Raw genomic sequence first — 16484 nt, 5'->3', positions numbered from 1 at the left:
CTGGTTTAAACCAAAGATGGACACAAAAAGCTGGAGTAACTCAGCGGGAAAGGCAGCATCTCTGGAGAGAAGGAATAGGTGACATTTCAGGTCGAGACCCTTCTTCAGACTGAGAGTCAGGGGAAAGCTAAGCAAGAGATGTAGACCATGATGTAGAGAGATGTACAATAAATGAATGAAAGATATGCAAAGAAAGTAATGATGATAAAGGAAACAGGCCATTGTTAGCTGTGGCCTGGGTGAGACCAAGTACAGACAAGATGGTATTGGGACATTGGAAATTAACCAACAGTTTATAGCAATTTTCCCCTCAGTCTATTTTACAAGTTTAATTCCTGGGATAGCGGGACTGTCATATGCTGAGAGAATGGAGCAGCTGGGCTTGTACACTCTGGAGTTTAGAAGGATGAGAGGGTATCTCATTGAAACATATAAGATTGTTAAGGGTTTGAACACGCTAGAGGCAGGAAACATGTTCCCGATGTTGGGGCAGTCCAGAACCAGGGGCCACAGTTTAAGAATGAGGAGTAAGCCATTTAGAATGGAGACGAGGAAACACTTTTTCTCATTGAGAGTGGTGAGTCTGTGGAATTCTCTGCCTCAGAGGGCAGTGGAGGCAGGTTCACTGGATGCTTTCAAGAGAGAGCTAGATAGGGCTCTTAAAACTAGCGGAGTCAGGGGATATGGGGAGAAGGCATGAACAGGGTACTGTTTGGGGATGATCAGCCATGATCACATTGAATGGCGGTGCTGGCTCGAAGGACCGAATGGCCTACTCTTGCACCTATCGTCTATTGACCCGTCCATTTCTCCAGAATTGCTGCCTGACCCGCTGAGTTACTCCAGCTTTTTGTGTCTATCTTCGGTTTAAACCAGCTCAATATTTTGGTCGACAATGAAGAGCGCTATTTTTCCACCAAGATATGTGGCGACAGCAAAGAAAAGGTTTCCACGGGAAAAAACCCCCCCAATGCTACTGACCCTGCGATGTATCCCAACTTGTCTACAACCCCTACTAGCCTGCTGCGTGGTTTAGTTGGTTCAGCATGGGATCAATATGATTATTAAGCCCAGCAGTTCAAGTGCGAATGTGTCTGGAGCCGTCCAAGGTTGAGATTCCTTCGTGTTCTTCCAAAGCGTAGGAAAGCACCCCCAGATGTATTCTGCGCCGGCCAATTGCGAGAAGTGCCAACTAGCCAGCCTGACAAACTGAAAATTGTGACCTGATGGTGTTTCTTTTTCAAGTGCGAATGCGTGATGAGACAACCTTGGCTCGGCCGGCCCGCGGTTGTGCTCCACTATGCTTGTTGAAAGAGATTTCAAAGGGAACTCAAACAATGTGCTGTGCAGCAAAATATAGATCTTTTTTTTTTTTTTTTTTTTTTTTTTTTTTTTTTTAAAAGGACAAACCAAATTGACTCTTCAACAAAATACAATCCTTATGCTCAGGACTAGCCTCATGCTTTGATAAGTTACAGCCGTTCACACGTGCGTCTATACATAGAAACAGACAATAGGTTAAGGAGCATGCCCAAAATGCTGGAGTAAAGGGCCTATCCCACGAGCATGCGACCTGCATGCGGCAAGCGCGACCAAACCGGAAGCGGGGCCGCGCGGAGGTCGAGTGAACCCCGTGCAGGGCCAGTCCCACCATCATGCGACTGCATGCGGAAAACGCGACCAAACCAGAATCAGGGGCCACGCGGAGGTCGAGTGAGTGACGTGAAGTTCGAGCGAAGTCCGCGGGAAGTTTGCACGTGACGTACGGCGTCAAGACGCTGCAGCCGTTGCCGCGCGGAATTTTTCAACTCGGTCAGTTTTACGGAGCCCCGCGCGATGTCGGGGCCAGCTCCGCACAACTCGATACGGCTCCAGCGATCGAAGTGGGACCAGCCCCGCGAGGCCGTACGGCTCAAGCGACCACGTTAGGTCATGCTTGCCACATGGAGTCGCCTACTCGTGGGACAGGCCCTTTACTCAGCGGGTGAGGCAGCAACTCTGGAGGGAAGGAATGGGCGACGTTTCGGGTCGAGACCCTTCTTCAGACCTGGCTGGTTGGGTTGCTGAGGAGGTGTTACTGGTCAATTAGGCAGAGGAGCAGATTGGAGATGCAGATGGGGTGGGGGGGGGGGGGGTTGTCCACTCTCATCTGAACGTCTGCAAGTCTGACGTTAACATGGGTATGCAGTAGTTGTGGGATTTCTGCAATCTCCGTAATTTCTGACGTCAGTCGGGGTGCGTAGGAAGGGACTTCAGACGCTGGTTTAAACCGAAGATAGACACAAAATAAAAGCTGGAGTAACTCAGCCGGACAGGCAGCATCTTTGGAGAGATGGAATGGGTGATGTTTCGGTTCGAGGGTCTGAGTGGCCCGGTTGTTCTGGGATTGGTTCGGGTTTTGGATGTTTTCCTCTCCTCTAAGGAAATTGTCCAGAGTTGACTGCTTTCTCTTATCTTGCAGCTTGGTGTCATAAATCTCCCGGTGGCTTGACGAGCCGCCGTCGTTCACGGACCGTCTCGTTCAGCCAGAGTGACCCGCCAGATGATCGTGACGCCTTCGAGCGGTCATCAATAAGCCTGGAAAACCTCTCGCAGACCCTTTGATAACGGGGCCTTTCATGTTCACCGCAACATGTCATCACTAGAAGCGTTTGTGTGAACCTCTGCCAGGCTCTCCTTCGTGAGAGGCCCCCCTGATTGGGACTTGATTAACTGCAGGACATCATTCTCTTTGGCCTCCCACCTGTAAAATGCATGGTTGTGCTGCTACATAAAGGCCCTGTCCCACTAGGCGATTTTTTTCGGCGACTGCCGGCATCATATCAGTGTTGCCAAAAGATTTTGAATGTTTCAAAATCCAGTGGCGACAAAAATTTTTTGCAACATTTGAAAAAACACCGCACGTCAATACGTGATCACGCCAGATCACCGCCGCATCACGTCCCGTCCCCCCTCCCCTCGCGAATTTATCGGTGACCTGATACGTCAGTCAATGATGACAGCAGTCTCTGAAAAAAAAAATTAAAAAAATTGCCAAGTGGGACTGGCCCATAATACTCACAGAGCCGTAGAGTCACATGGAACGCAAGGAAACAGGCCCTTCGGCCCAGCTTGACCATGGTGTCTCATCTACACTAGTCCCAGGCTCTTTTCAATGTTATATTTCGGGTTAGGTTTTAGTCATACGTTTTGGTTTATTGTTGTCACGTGCAACTGGTGGGGATGTGGAATGAGCTGCTGTATGTATTATATAATATATACATTATTATCTATATAATATAATTTAGTTACTGACTACGGGTGCTGTCCCTACAAAGTTTGTTCGTTCTCCCCGTGACTGTGTGGGTTTTCTCCGAGATCTTCGGTATCCTCCCACCCTCCAAAGACGTACAGTTTTGTGGGTTAAGTGGCTTGGTATAAATGTAAAATTGTCCTAAGAGTGCGTGGGATAGTGCTGGTCTGCGGGGATCGCTGGCTGTGTGCGGGCTAAGGGCTCGTTTCCGTGCTGTAAAGACAGATGCAAAAAGCTGGAGTAACTCCGCGGCTCAAACAGAATCTCTGGAGAAAAGGAATAGGTGACGTTTTATGTCGAGACCTCTCTTCAGAAAAAAAGGAATAGGTAGGTCAAAAGAAACGTCACCTATTCCTTCTCTCCAGAGATGCTGCCTGACCTGCTGAGTTTCTCCAGCTTTGTGTGTGTCTGTCTTTGGTTTAAACCAGCATCTGCGGCTTCTCCCTGCACAATGAACAAAATAGGGTGTGAATACAATGGGTGTTTCTGATTATATCTGGCAAGCTCACAATCACTAGCAGCCATCAATCTCTCGCACTGGATGGTCTAAAAAAGGAACACTGACAACAAGATAAGGCGATGTGTTGAAACAGGGGAAGATGTTTGCACATGTAAAGGCAGAGAAGGCCAAGAATCCTGCAGCCAACTCTTTGTTCAAGAGAACAAAATGTGTCCTGTCCATCATGTTAATGGCTGTAACTTGCAAACCTAAACATTAACATTCAGTGGAAATCTTCTTCTTCATTTACCAACCTGGAAAGGATGGTAAAAATTCCAGCAATTCAAGTTCATAGACAGAACCATTCTCAGGCACGATAATGGAATTGATCTGGAGAAAGTATTTGGTGCTGGTCCAAAAAGACAAGAAGAACTTCCTTATAGCCCTGTCCCACGGTGCGAGTTCATTCCAAGAGCTCTCCCGAGTTTGCCCCGATTCGAACTCGGAGATTTACGGATTGAAACGTGTTGAAAAATCTTCACGAGTCTTCCTGTGTTTACCTGCCGTTAGCGAGTCTGCCCGAGTACAAGCTGTTAGCTTTAAGAGCCGCTAAGAGACGTCCCCGAGCTCCTGCAGAGGGTCAAATCATTTCATAAGTTCATGCTCATAAATGATAGGAGCAGAATTAGGCCATTCGGCCCATTATGTCTATCTCGCCATTCAGTCATGGGTGATCTATCTTTCCCTCCTATACTTCTGCCTTCTCCCCATAACCTCTAACACCCGACACCACTGGCTAACTCATGGAGATTTTTTTATTTTTTTATTTAATTTAATTTTTTATTTTTTTATTTAAATAATAGGGCTGGAAAAAAAAGTCCCGACTTACCTGATGCCACGAGTACCTAGGCTGGCATAAAGAGCCGCTACGATATAGCTACGGACTCCTACGACCTCCCACGGACCAGTTATGAACATTCTGCGGGTTTGAATCAGGGGAAAACTCGGGAGAATTTGTGAATTACCTCGTGAAAGTGGGACAGGGCCTTTAGGAAACTGGAAGATATGTTACGATAGGACTTTATTTATCCCAGGAGGGAAATTGATCTGCCAACAGCCATAAAACAAAAGAGACATGAAACGTGAAATTAGTGACGAGTGGACAGGATTGGGGATGCGCAAAGGTTTGGGGATGGGGTGGGGGGGGAGGGGAGTCAGTCTACCCCACGACAGAATGGGGAGGAGTTGTACAGTTTGATAGCCACAGGGAAGAAGGATCTCCTGTGGCGTTCTGTGCTGCATCTTGGTGGAACCAGTCTGTTGCTGAAGCTGCTCCTCAGTTTGACCAGTGTGTTATGGAGGGGGTGAGCTGTATTGTCCAAGACTTGGACCGAGCGCAAGTGTTATTGTTGCGTACACCTGTATCTCCTCATCACTTGCCAGGCTTAGTCCGCCCCAACCCCCCCCCCCCTTCAGCTTTCTCCAACCACCTCCCTCTCTACCACAATCAGTTTGAAGAAAGGTCCCAACTCAAAACAGCACCTATCAATGTTCTCCAGAGATGCTGACTGACCCGCTGAGTTTAGTTTAGAGATACAGCACAGAAATAGGATCTTTGGCACACCGAGCCCGTGCCAACCAGCCATCCCCGCACATTAACACTATCCTACGCACACTAGGGACAATTTACACTTATACCAAGCCAATTAACCTACAAACCTGTACGTCTTTGGAGTGGGGGAGGAAACCTAAGATTTTGAAGAAAACCCACGTGGTCACAGGGAGAACGTACAAACTCCATACAGACAGCACCCGTAGTCAGGATCGAACCTAGGTCTCGGGCGCTGTGAGGCAGCAACTCTACCGCTGCACCACCTTGACGTGCCGAGTTACTCCAGCACTTTGCGGTTTTCTTCAGTTCCAAATTAAGATGCTTTGCCTCTGGTTCGATAATGTTATAAATGGTGCAGAAGTTCACAAGTTTATCGAAGTAGAATTAGGCCATTCGGCCCATCGAGTCTACTCCGCTGAGCTCTGACATCCTATTTTCCTGCCTTCTCCCCAGAACCCGTGCCACCCGTTCTAATCAAGAATTTGTCTATCCTTGACTTTAAAGTATCTTCTGGGGCAATGAGTTCCACAGATTCACTCCCCTCTGATGAAAGAAGTTCCTCTTCACCTCTTTTCTAAAAGAGGTACCCTTTAATTCTGAGGCTGTGACCGCTAGTCCGAGACTCTCCCACCAGTGGAAACATCCTCTCCACGTCCACTCTATCTATGCACTGTTGTACTTCATTGTACAAGGTCAGACTGTGCAAGGCTTAGCCAGAACAGGACCTCTTCCTGGTGCTATCAAGATCCATTACAATCAGCACAGGTGTTGGAAGCAGAATCGGAGGAATTGTGGAAGCCTGAAAATAAAACTCACCCGGGAGATTTGACCATAAAGTACAATTGTACCAAAGCTATTAAATGAGATCCAAGTTCTTACTTGAGAGTTCACAGACCTTATGTGAAGACTAATTGATACGGACAAAATATGTTTCAGTACCAATAAAAAAAATGACAAGGATAATTTTCAATCAATGGTGCTCTTTGTAGAACTGAGGAAAGACGTCTCAAGCCCATTCCTTCTGTCCAACGATGCTGCCGATCCCACTGAGTTACTCCAGCATTTTATGTCTTTCCCCAGATTACAGTTCTAGTGAGAGACTCTTGGATTGTTTTTTGCCGGAGGCTGTGGGAGACCTAGTAGAAGTGAAAACAATTATGCGAGGCATGGATCGGGAAGACAGTCAGAACCGTTTCTCCCCCCCCCCCAAGCATGAAAATAATCAAAAACTAGAGGGCATAGCTTTAGGGTGAGAGGGGCAAAGTTTAAAGAGTGGCATGGTGCCATAGCGGTAGAGCTACTGCCTTACAGCGCCAGAGTCCAGGGTTCAATCCCGACTATGGGTAGGGTTGGCAACTGTTCCGTGTTAGCCGGGCCATCCCGTATATTGGGTTAAGTTGGTTTGTCCCACACAGGACCGCCCTTGTTCCGTATTTGACTGCCACTTCTCGGGTTGAGGGGATTGTCGGGGCACCGCATCTGGCCCCACCTCACCCGTCCCGACGTAGTGCAGTAGCTGCGCCTCGCTTGTGGCCCCGTCGGTCGGCAGCCCGGCCAGCTGTCCGACCTTCGAACCCTCGCTTACCGCCGACACCACCACCCCTCCTTCTCATGGCCGATTATCGGTTCTCGAGTTGGATGGGGCGCCGGACCAAAACGCCTCAGCCGGCCCGCTGGCTGGGCTTTGTGTGCAGTCCAGCACCCGGGCCAACTCATCATTCACCCAGCCATGGCCGAGTCAGTCAACGAATTGCCGTCGGGAATTTGTCCCATATCTTGACCTTTTGTCCCTTATATGGGAGTGAGAAAGTTGGCAACCCTATCTATGGGTGCTGTCTGTACGGAGTTTGTACGCTCTCCCTGTGACCTGCACGAGATCTTTGGTTTCCTCCACACTCCAAAGACGTACAGGTTTGTAGGTGAATTGGCTTGGTGTAAATGTAAAATTGTCCCTAGTGTGTGCAGGTCGGCGCGGACTCGGTGGGCCAAAGGGCCTATTTCCTCACTGTATCTCTAAACTAAACTTCAGCAGACAAAGCAACATTCATGCTCAATGCAAAAACCATGACATTTACAAAAACTAGACCAAAGACAGGTTTGACCCTGCAGGCACCTGTGAGATATGTTGTCAACTGCACCGAGTCTCTCGTGAGCGAGTTGCCCAGATTTTCATTTCCCCCTCAATCTATTTTGTCAGAATGCGTTTCGACAATTATCCAATAAGTACATTTTGCAATTTACTCAGAATCTAGTTATATTGTTCTTTCAACTCACCTGCCCCGGGGAGAGTATTAACCATTTTAGATTTCAGCCAAGACAATATTTTGACCATTTAAAAACTAGCTGAATTGAATTCTCCACTCACCAAGAAGGGTTTTCATATACAGGGGTGACAGAGTGCACGAGATTTCATCATTCACAGTGCTTTCCGAGGGCATTCACAAAGATGTTTTAACTCTCTGATTTCTCACCAAAGCTTTTAAGACATGTGCTTAGGAAGGGAAAAGCAAGTTTGGTTTTCATTGTGTACGGTTACTGCCACCCAGTGGTGGATCCTAAAAGCACATCCTGCCCCTTGCGCTTCTCAAGATTCAAGAGTGTTTTATTGTCCCAGATAGAACAATTACATTCTTACTGGCAGCAGCACAACAGAATATGTGAACATAGTACACTGTAAACATAATAAACGAAAGAGAAAAGTTCAGTGTGTGTATATACACTCACATATATAAACACACACACACACACACAAGTATACACCTGGCCACACACTCACTTCACTCCATCCATTGGAAAGAAGATACAGGAGCCTGAAAACTGTAACGCCCAGGTTCAGGAACAGCTGCTTCCCTACATCCAAGAGGCTGTTAAACACTCCAATCTCAAATAAGCTCTGAACTACATTAAATTGGAGGGATTGGTTTTGTTTTTTTGGGGGTGGGGGGGGGGGGGGGGGGGGGGGGGGGGGGTGGTGTGTGTGTGTGTGTGTGTGTGTGTGTGTGTGTGTGTGTGTGTGTGTGTGTGTGTGTGTGTGTGTGTGTGTGTGTGTGTGTGTGTGTGTGTGTGTGTGTGTGTGTGTGTGTGTGTGTGTGTGTGTGTGTGAAGCCGTGATGGACTGGGCAGTGTTCACCACTTTTTTTTCTCGTAATGGTATTCATATTCTAGCATGTGTAGAAAGGAACTGCAGCGAAGACTGACACATAGTGCAGTGGTAACTCAGCGAGTCAGGCAGCATCTCTGGAGAAAAGGGATGGGTGACGATTTTGGTCGTGACCCTTCTTCAGACTGACTGACATTTCGGGTGGGGACCCTTCTTCATTCTTGCACCTGGTTTATACCTGCACCTGTGTAACTTTGCCCTGGTAATTTTTTGGATCAGTCACACAATTATATTCTGTTCTGTCCCACCCATCTATGTCTGTCTTGGAGATTCTTTTTGAAAATATTCCGTGCAGAGTGAAGATAAATAATTAAAACAAAAAAACTAAATGAAAAGAAAATCAAAGTACTGCAGATGTTGGAAATCTGAAGTGAAAACAGAAATCGCTGGGAGCATTCAGCACGTCAGGACCAATGTTACTGAAAAAAAAGATTATGATGCAATTTGTCGTACTTTCTCTGTATAAGCCGGCTGTGTGTCCCAATATCATAACAATGACGTCAGTTCATCAGTGCAGACTTCAGGGGGCAGCACGGTGACACAGTGGTAAAGTTGCTGTCTTACAAACGCCCGAGTTGCTGTCTTACAGCGCCAGGGACCTGGGTTAGTTCCCCAACTACAGGTGCTGTGTTTATGTACGTTCCCCCTCTGGGTTTTCTCCGGGTGCTCCGGTTTCCTCCCACATTCCAAAGAAATACAGGTTTGCAGGTTAATTGGCTCTGGTAAAGTTGCTCAACTCTCCCTAGTGTGTGTAGGATAGTCCTGATGTACGGGGTGATCGCTGGTCGGTGCAGTCTCGCTGGGCCGAATGGCCCGTTTCCACATTGTATCTCTAAAGTCTAAATTCCTAAAATAACTTCATTGTCATGTGGCTTTTTTCACTCACACAAAATAGGACCAGTTCAATTCATTTTAATGGGCTTGAAATCTAATGCTTTTTAAAAAAAAAAAACAAATCTTACTACAGCCCAAAGGATAAGTTGCTGAGAAAGTCAGTATATTGTCCCTGCCAGAAAAAAATATATAGAAATTGTAGGTGACAAGAACATATTACAAAAATGGATAGGAATGCATACAAAGTTCGAGCATAATCACTGGCCTGTTGTGTTTATTATACAATTGGAAGAAATCACAAATTAATTCACATTAAAAAAAACACCATGAGCTTGCCTTTCGGAACACTGTAAACAGCGTCCATGTGAGACGGCTTTTGAAAACTCATCGAGCAATGATTTGGTTTAAAGTGACTGCCAACAATAAAGTATAGACACAAAATGTGGAGAAGGGTCTCGACCCGAAAAGTCACCCATTCCTTCTCTCCAGCAATGCTGCCTGTTCCGCTGAGTTACTCCAGCGTTTTGTGTCTATTGTTCCCACTTATCCGACACAAGGTCTATGCATTTTATGAGCGGCTGAGAACTTTTAAGTGCTACATTCACTTTGCACTGGGCAAAACTTCCTGACTTGCCCAACTCCCTGACAGCTGGCAGATATGCATCTCCACCTTTATACATGCGGGCAACCTTTAAATAGCATTCCTGCATTTCAGCCTGGTCCAGCATCTAGCATAGAGTGCCACGGCTAGCCAAGCATATATCTCAGTCTAAGCGCTGTTGCCCACTAGTTCCACAATGTGGCGAAAGAAACCTTCTCAAATTAAATCATGAGAAGCTGCCCGGTGGCGCAGCGGTAGAGTTGCTGCCTTGCAGCGCCAGGGACCCAGACTACGGTTGCTTGCCTGTGTGGTCTCCCCGTGACCTGCGTGGGCTTTCTCCGGGAACTCCGGTTTCCTCCCACACTCCAAAGACGTAAAGGTTTGTAGGTTAATTGGCTTTGGTAAAACTTGCAAATTGCCCCTAGTGTGTGTACGATAGTTATAGTGAACGGGGATCGCTGGTCTTTGCGGACTCGGTGGGTCGAACGGCCTGTTTCCGCGCTGTATCTCTAACCCAAGCTAAACTTAACGTGCTGATGACTTAATTCCCTTCGAAACAGGAGCTGCTGCTTAAGAGCCAAAAACACATTTTGACTTTGCTCCAAATTCTGCTTGCATATAGGAGACATGTTTGACACAGTTTCCAATCCATTTTTACTCGAGTACACTATGCTCATTCCAATTGAAAGTAAAATCTCAGTTGTGATCGAGTCATGGAGTCATACAGCGTGAAAACAGGCCCTTCGGCCCAACGTCCATGCTGACCAACATGCCCCATCTGCACTAGTCCCAGCTGCCCGTGTTTGGCCCACATCCCTCGAAACCTATCCTATCCATGTCCCGTTTCAAATGTCTTGGACATTGTGATAGTCTCTGCCTCAACAATCTCCTTTGGCAGCTTGTTCCGTATACCTACCGCTCTTCGTATGAAAAAGTTGCCCTTCAGGTTCCTATCAAATCTTTCCTTTTCTCCAGAGATGCTGCCTGACCCGTTGAGTTACTCCACCATTTTTGTGCCTATGTTCAGTCTAAACCAACAGTTGTTGTTCCTTCCTGCACGACCTAAAATATATTTTCCCTTCAAAGATCTGTTCAATGTGTCCAACATTTGTCTTAATTTGAGGCCCAATGTTAAAGACAATTTATTGAAGGAAGTTGTTGCTATCACTAAGTTCACCTGAAATTTCTCTATTAACCAGACCCGCATATAATTGCCCAAATTAGCGAAATTATATAATTAGTCTAAATTAGAATATATCAAAGGTAGACAAAAATGATGGAGAAACTCAGCGGGTGAGGCAGCATCTATGGAGCGAAGGAATAGGTGACGTTTCGGGCCGAGGCCCTTCTTCAGACTGATGGGGGGGGCGGGAAGAAGAAAGGAAGAGGCGGAGACAGTGGGCTGTGGGAGAGCTGGGAAGGGGAGGGGAAAGAGGGAGAAAGCAGGGACCACCAGAAAATGGTCATACCATTGGAGTATAAACTACCCAAGTGAAATATAAAGTGTTGCTCCTCCAATTTACGGTGAGACTCACTCTGGCCATGGAGGAGGCCCTATATATCAGATATATTTATATTTAGAATATATCACAATCACTTAAGAATCCTCTCATAAACAAAATACTGCAGACGTTGGAAATCTGAAATAAATTAAGGAAACATAGGAAAAAGATCCCGAGTGCGGGCTGAAGCTTCAGTTTATGTACGGGGTGTCTCCATGAATCTCACAGAAACCCTCAGCTCTTTACACAATTGTCGACACCTGAACTGGTACAGTATTTCCAAGAACAGGTGAGAGACATCTGTGTTGCTGCGAAACTGAAGGGTGTATAGAGAAAATGATGGAAAGTCTTAATAGGTTAGACAGCATCTGTGGAAAGAGAAACTGAATTAATGTTTCAGGTTAAAGACTGGGAAAGAGAAAGCAAGTTAGATTTAAGTTGCTGAGGGGGTTCATATAGCACCAAGAACAAAGAAGGCCGAAAGACTTCCTTCTCTGGGAGGAGGCCACAGAAGGCAGTGGAGGCCAATTCACTGGATGCATTCAAGAGTTCGATATGGCGCATAGGCGCTAACGGAATCAAGGGATATGGGGAGACAGCAGGAACGGAGTAATGATACTGGATGATCATTTCAAATGCCAATCCTGGCTCGAGGGGCCAAATGGCCTACTCCTGCACCTACTTTCTATGTTTTGATGAGGTGACTGGATTAGATAGGCTTTTGTGACATGGGACTGTTGTGAAAATCCTGGGGCAAGCTTTTGAATTTATTGACCCGCGTGGGTTTTTCTCAGAGGTTTATAGCTTAATTGGCATGGTCTAAATGTAAAAAAATGTAAAATTGTCCCTAGTGCGTATAGGGCAGTGTTAACGTCCGGGGATCGCAGGTCGCTGCGGACTTGGTGGGCCGAAGGGCCTGTTTTCCATTCTGTATCGCTAAACTAAACGAACATGAATAATCTGTGGTGGTGAGATTGGTGTTGCTTTGCATTGGGCCGGAGATATTAATAAACGGAAATAATTTCATCCTTGGGTGATGTTGTAAAACGAGCAATATACACTGTGCTGTTACCGGAGAGTAATAGAAAGAAAAGGCTGGTTCAATGTCACCTGTTCCACTCTATCGCCAATGCCATGGCAGGGTAATTATCAGACTAATCTTCTGAATATCTATCAGCTAATCACAGGGCAATCTATTCTTACCACTTGTCTGCACCCTCATCAGAAGCTCTTTAAAATCCAAGTGAGGGATAACATCTGACAGGGGACCAGCTAATTCCAGCATTTTATCAATATCGACGACATTAACATCACAACATTGCAGCTCCAAAGCACAGTTATGAGTTCTTCAATCCTTCAAATCCCTACAGATTCTCTACTGGTTTCCACGCACTACCAGGTAGAAAATGCAACCCTAGAATGTAAGAAAGGATGGTGTGAGAAAATGTGAATGTACAGACTAATTCTATTAAAGGGACACTTTTACCACAATTTGTCAGATTCGTACTAGCAAGTCAATGGATATTTTTTTCAGGCAGAGATAGATACAGATTCTGGATTAGCACAGGTGTCAGGGGTTAGGGGGAGAAGGCAGGAGAACGGGGTTAAGAGGGAGCGATAGATCAGCCACGATTGAATGGTGGAGTAGACTTGATGGGCCGGATGGCCCAATTCTGCTCCTATCCCTTATGAACTTAGTTTATATTCTTGAAAGAGAGATCGTGGTTGACAAGTCTGTCGGCGGTGGAGGAGAGACTTGATAGGAAGTTTATAAAGTTATGAGAGGCGTAGATAGGGTAGACAGTCAGAACCTTCCCCCATCCCGAGTGGAAATGTTTATCTTTGGAGGGCATAGCTATAAAATGAGGGAGGGAAAAGTTTAATGGCGTTGCACGGGGCATTACTTTTTTTTAAATTAAAAATAAATAAAATAAACAGAGAGAGTGGTAGGGGTCTGGAACGTGCTGCCTGAGGTGGTGGTGGAGGCAGATACGATAGTGGCGTTGTAAGATAGATAGGCACATGGAAGTGCAGGGAGTAGAGGGATACGAATTGTGTGCAGGCAGATCAATTTAACTAGGCATCGTATTCGGCACAAACATTTTAATCTATTAATGCTTGTAAGTTTTATTGATGCCACATGAAATTATCTCCGCAGTAGGAGCTTATTCCGCAATCCTTCCCAATTAATTATTTAGTTTAATTTAGAGATACAGTGCAGAAACAAGCCCTTCGGCCCACCGAGTCCGCACCGACCAGTGATCCCTGTACATTAACACTATGCTACACCCACTAGGGACAATTTTTACATTTACCAAGCCAATTAACCTACAAATCTGTACGTCTTTGGAGTGTGGGAGGAAACTAAAGATCTCGGAGAAAACCCACGCAGATCACGGGGAGAACGTACAAACTCCGTACAGACAGCACCCGTAGTCGGGATTGAATCCGGGTCTTCGGCGCTGCATTCGCTGTAAGGCAGCAACTCTACTCGCCACATATGTCTTTGAACTGATCTCAATATTCTCGCCAGAAATGGACTACAAAACTTACAAAAAGTGGATTAAAAAAAGGTCATTCGATTTGCACAATCCTAATATCTCTCAGATAATGTCTAGAACCCCCTAGTGGGCGGCACATCGATAGAGTTGTTGCCTTACAGCGCCAGAGACCCGTTTCGATCCCGGCTACAGGTACTGTCTTTACAGAGTTTGTACATTCTCCCCATGACCGTGTGTTTTTCCTCAGGGAGCTCTGGATTCCTCCCACACTCCAAAGGTTAGTTAGCTTGGTGTAATTATAAAATGGCCTGTGTGCGCGCCTGTGTGTAGGATAGTGTTAGTGTGCGGGGATCGGTGGTTGACGTGGACTCCGTGGCCCGAAGAGCCCGTTTCCATGCTGTATCTCTAAACTAAAGTAAACTAAAAATAATGCATTAAAAGTCAATATCATTTAAAACTCTCCAAGTTTATTCACATTTTCAACATAAGAACAAGGCTCCAGCCAGTCTCGACATGAGACTTTCAGGCATCAGTATCTTCACATTCTGCTATCAGATCTGGGCCTCATCCCCCAGCAAAGTACAATTTATATATGGTCATACGGAGCACAACCATAGTTTATGTCGGTTCTTTGGTATGCTTGCCAATGACAATATTATTTAAGAAGCTGTACATGTCAACAAACCTGCTTCTTTTAAAACCAGCCTCCCTTCCATCAACTCCATTTATACCTCACGCTGGCCCGGCAAGACCAGCAGCATTATCAAGGACGAGTCGCACCCTGACCAATCCGTCTTCTCCTCTCTCTCTTCAGGCAAAAAGGCATAGAAGTGTGAAAACGCACACCTCCAGATTCAGGGACAGTTTCTTCCCAGCTGTTGTCAAGCAAATGAATCATCCCACCACAGCCAGAGAGCAGTCCTGAACTGTCTATCTCAAACGTTGCCTATTTCATTCGCTCGATAGATGCTGCTGCACCCGCTGAGTTTCTCCAGCATTTTTGTGTATCTCATTGTTGATCCTTGTTCGGAGTTTACTGCCTGTACCTTGCATTAAAAGTTATTTCCTTATCATGTATCTATCCACTTTAAATGGCTCGATTCTAATCATGTATAGTCTTTCCGCTGACTGGCTAGCACGCAACAAAAGCTTTTCACTGTACCTCGGTACACGTGACAATAAACTAAATAGAAAACACTTAACTTCAAGCTTTACCATTCTTACTCAATGCAAACACATTATTTTGCTATCTGATGTTTAAGAAAGAACTGCAGATGCTGGAAAAATCAAAGGTAGACAAGAATGCTGGAGAAACTCAGCGGTTGAGGCAGCATCTATGGAGCGAAGGAATAGGCGATGTTTCGGGTCGAGACCCTTCTTCAGTCTTTGCAATCTGAACTCATTTATACTAGATGATTCAATGATGATAGATAACAGAAGCAGGCCCTTCAGTCCATTGTATCTGGGCTGACCAACAGACACCCATTTGGACGACAAATTTAATGGGCTGGATTTTGGGAGCAGTCGCAAATGAATATTAGAATAAACAAACATTCAAAACCAACTTCTTTGATCATTCCTTCAAGATAATTAGTTTTAGTTGTTAGTTTAGAGATTCAGTTCAGGAACAGGCCCTTCGGCCCACCGAGTCCACACCCACTGGCGATCCCCGCACACTAACACTGCCCGACACACACCGGGAACAATTCACACTAACACCAAGCCAATTAACCTACAAACCTGTATATCTTTGGAGTGTGGGATAAAACCAGAGATCCTGGAGAAAACCCACGCAGGTCATGGGGAGAATGTACAAGCTCCGTACAGATAATCACCCGTAGTCAGTAAATAAAATATATTATATATAGATTATAATAATAAATATAATTATAATATGTCACAATAATACATTAATCCCACCCGACTGCATTTGGCCCATATCCCTCTAAATCTTTCCAATCCATATACCAGTCCAAATGTCGTTTAATTGTTGTGATAGCTTACAACACTCACAGGGAAAAATTCATCCCGAGGTTAATAATTCAAAATGATCAATATAAAAAGGTTATTACTACAATCAATTTCCTGTATTTCATTAACTCGGTCTCAGCACTCTTTCTTACTTACTATTAAACTTAATACACATTTTCCTTGTTGAATTTTACTTAAAATTGTGAATGGTGGTGCTGGCTCAAAGGGCCGAATGTCCTACTCCTGCACCTATTGTCTATTGAAAGGTAATTTAGCCGCACACAAAATTAAATGTGAATTCGGCAAAACTGTATTAAAACTAGCAGGACATTGGTACAAGTTGGCAGCCAACACTCTTTGCCATTACAGTATTTGGATGGTACACAAAAATGCTGGAGAAACTCAGCGGGTGCAGCAGCATCTATGGAGCGAAGGAAATAGGCAACGTTTCGGGCCGAAACCCTTGAAGGCAACGTCTTGAAGGCAACCCTTGAAGGGTTTCGGCCCGAAACGTTGCCTATTTCCTTCGCTCCATAGATGCTGCTGCACCCGCTGAGTTTCTCCAGCATTTT

At 45.6% G+C, this 16484-nt stretch overlaps 1 protein-coding gene across 8 annotated transcripts in view; it reads right to left on the bottom strand.

Annotated features, from left to right (window-relative positions):
• The window catches only part of astn2 (astrotactin 2), an 823694-nt gene that overhangs the window by 366394 nt on the left and 440816 nt on the right, over positions 1-16484 (bottom strand). The window lies entirely within an intron of this gene.

This window comes from Amblyraja radiata, chromosome 32, assembly GCF_010909765.2.
Source record: "Amblyraja radiata isolate CabotCenter1 chromosome 32, sAmbRad1.1.pri, whole genome shotgun sequence".
In the NCBI taxonomy this organism is placed as follows: Eukaryota; Metazoa; Chordata; class Chondrichthyes; order Rajiformes; family Rajidae; genus Amblyraja; species Amblyraja radiata.
Note: the sequence above shows the minus strand (reverse complement) of the source record. Positions and strands in the feature narration are given on the sequence as shown.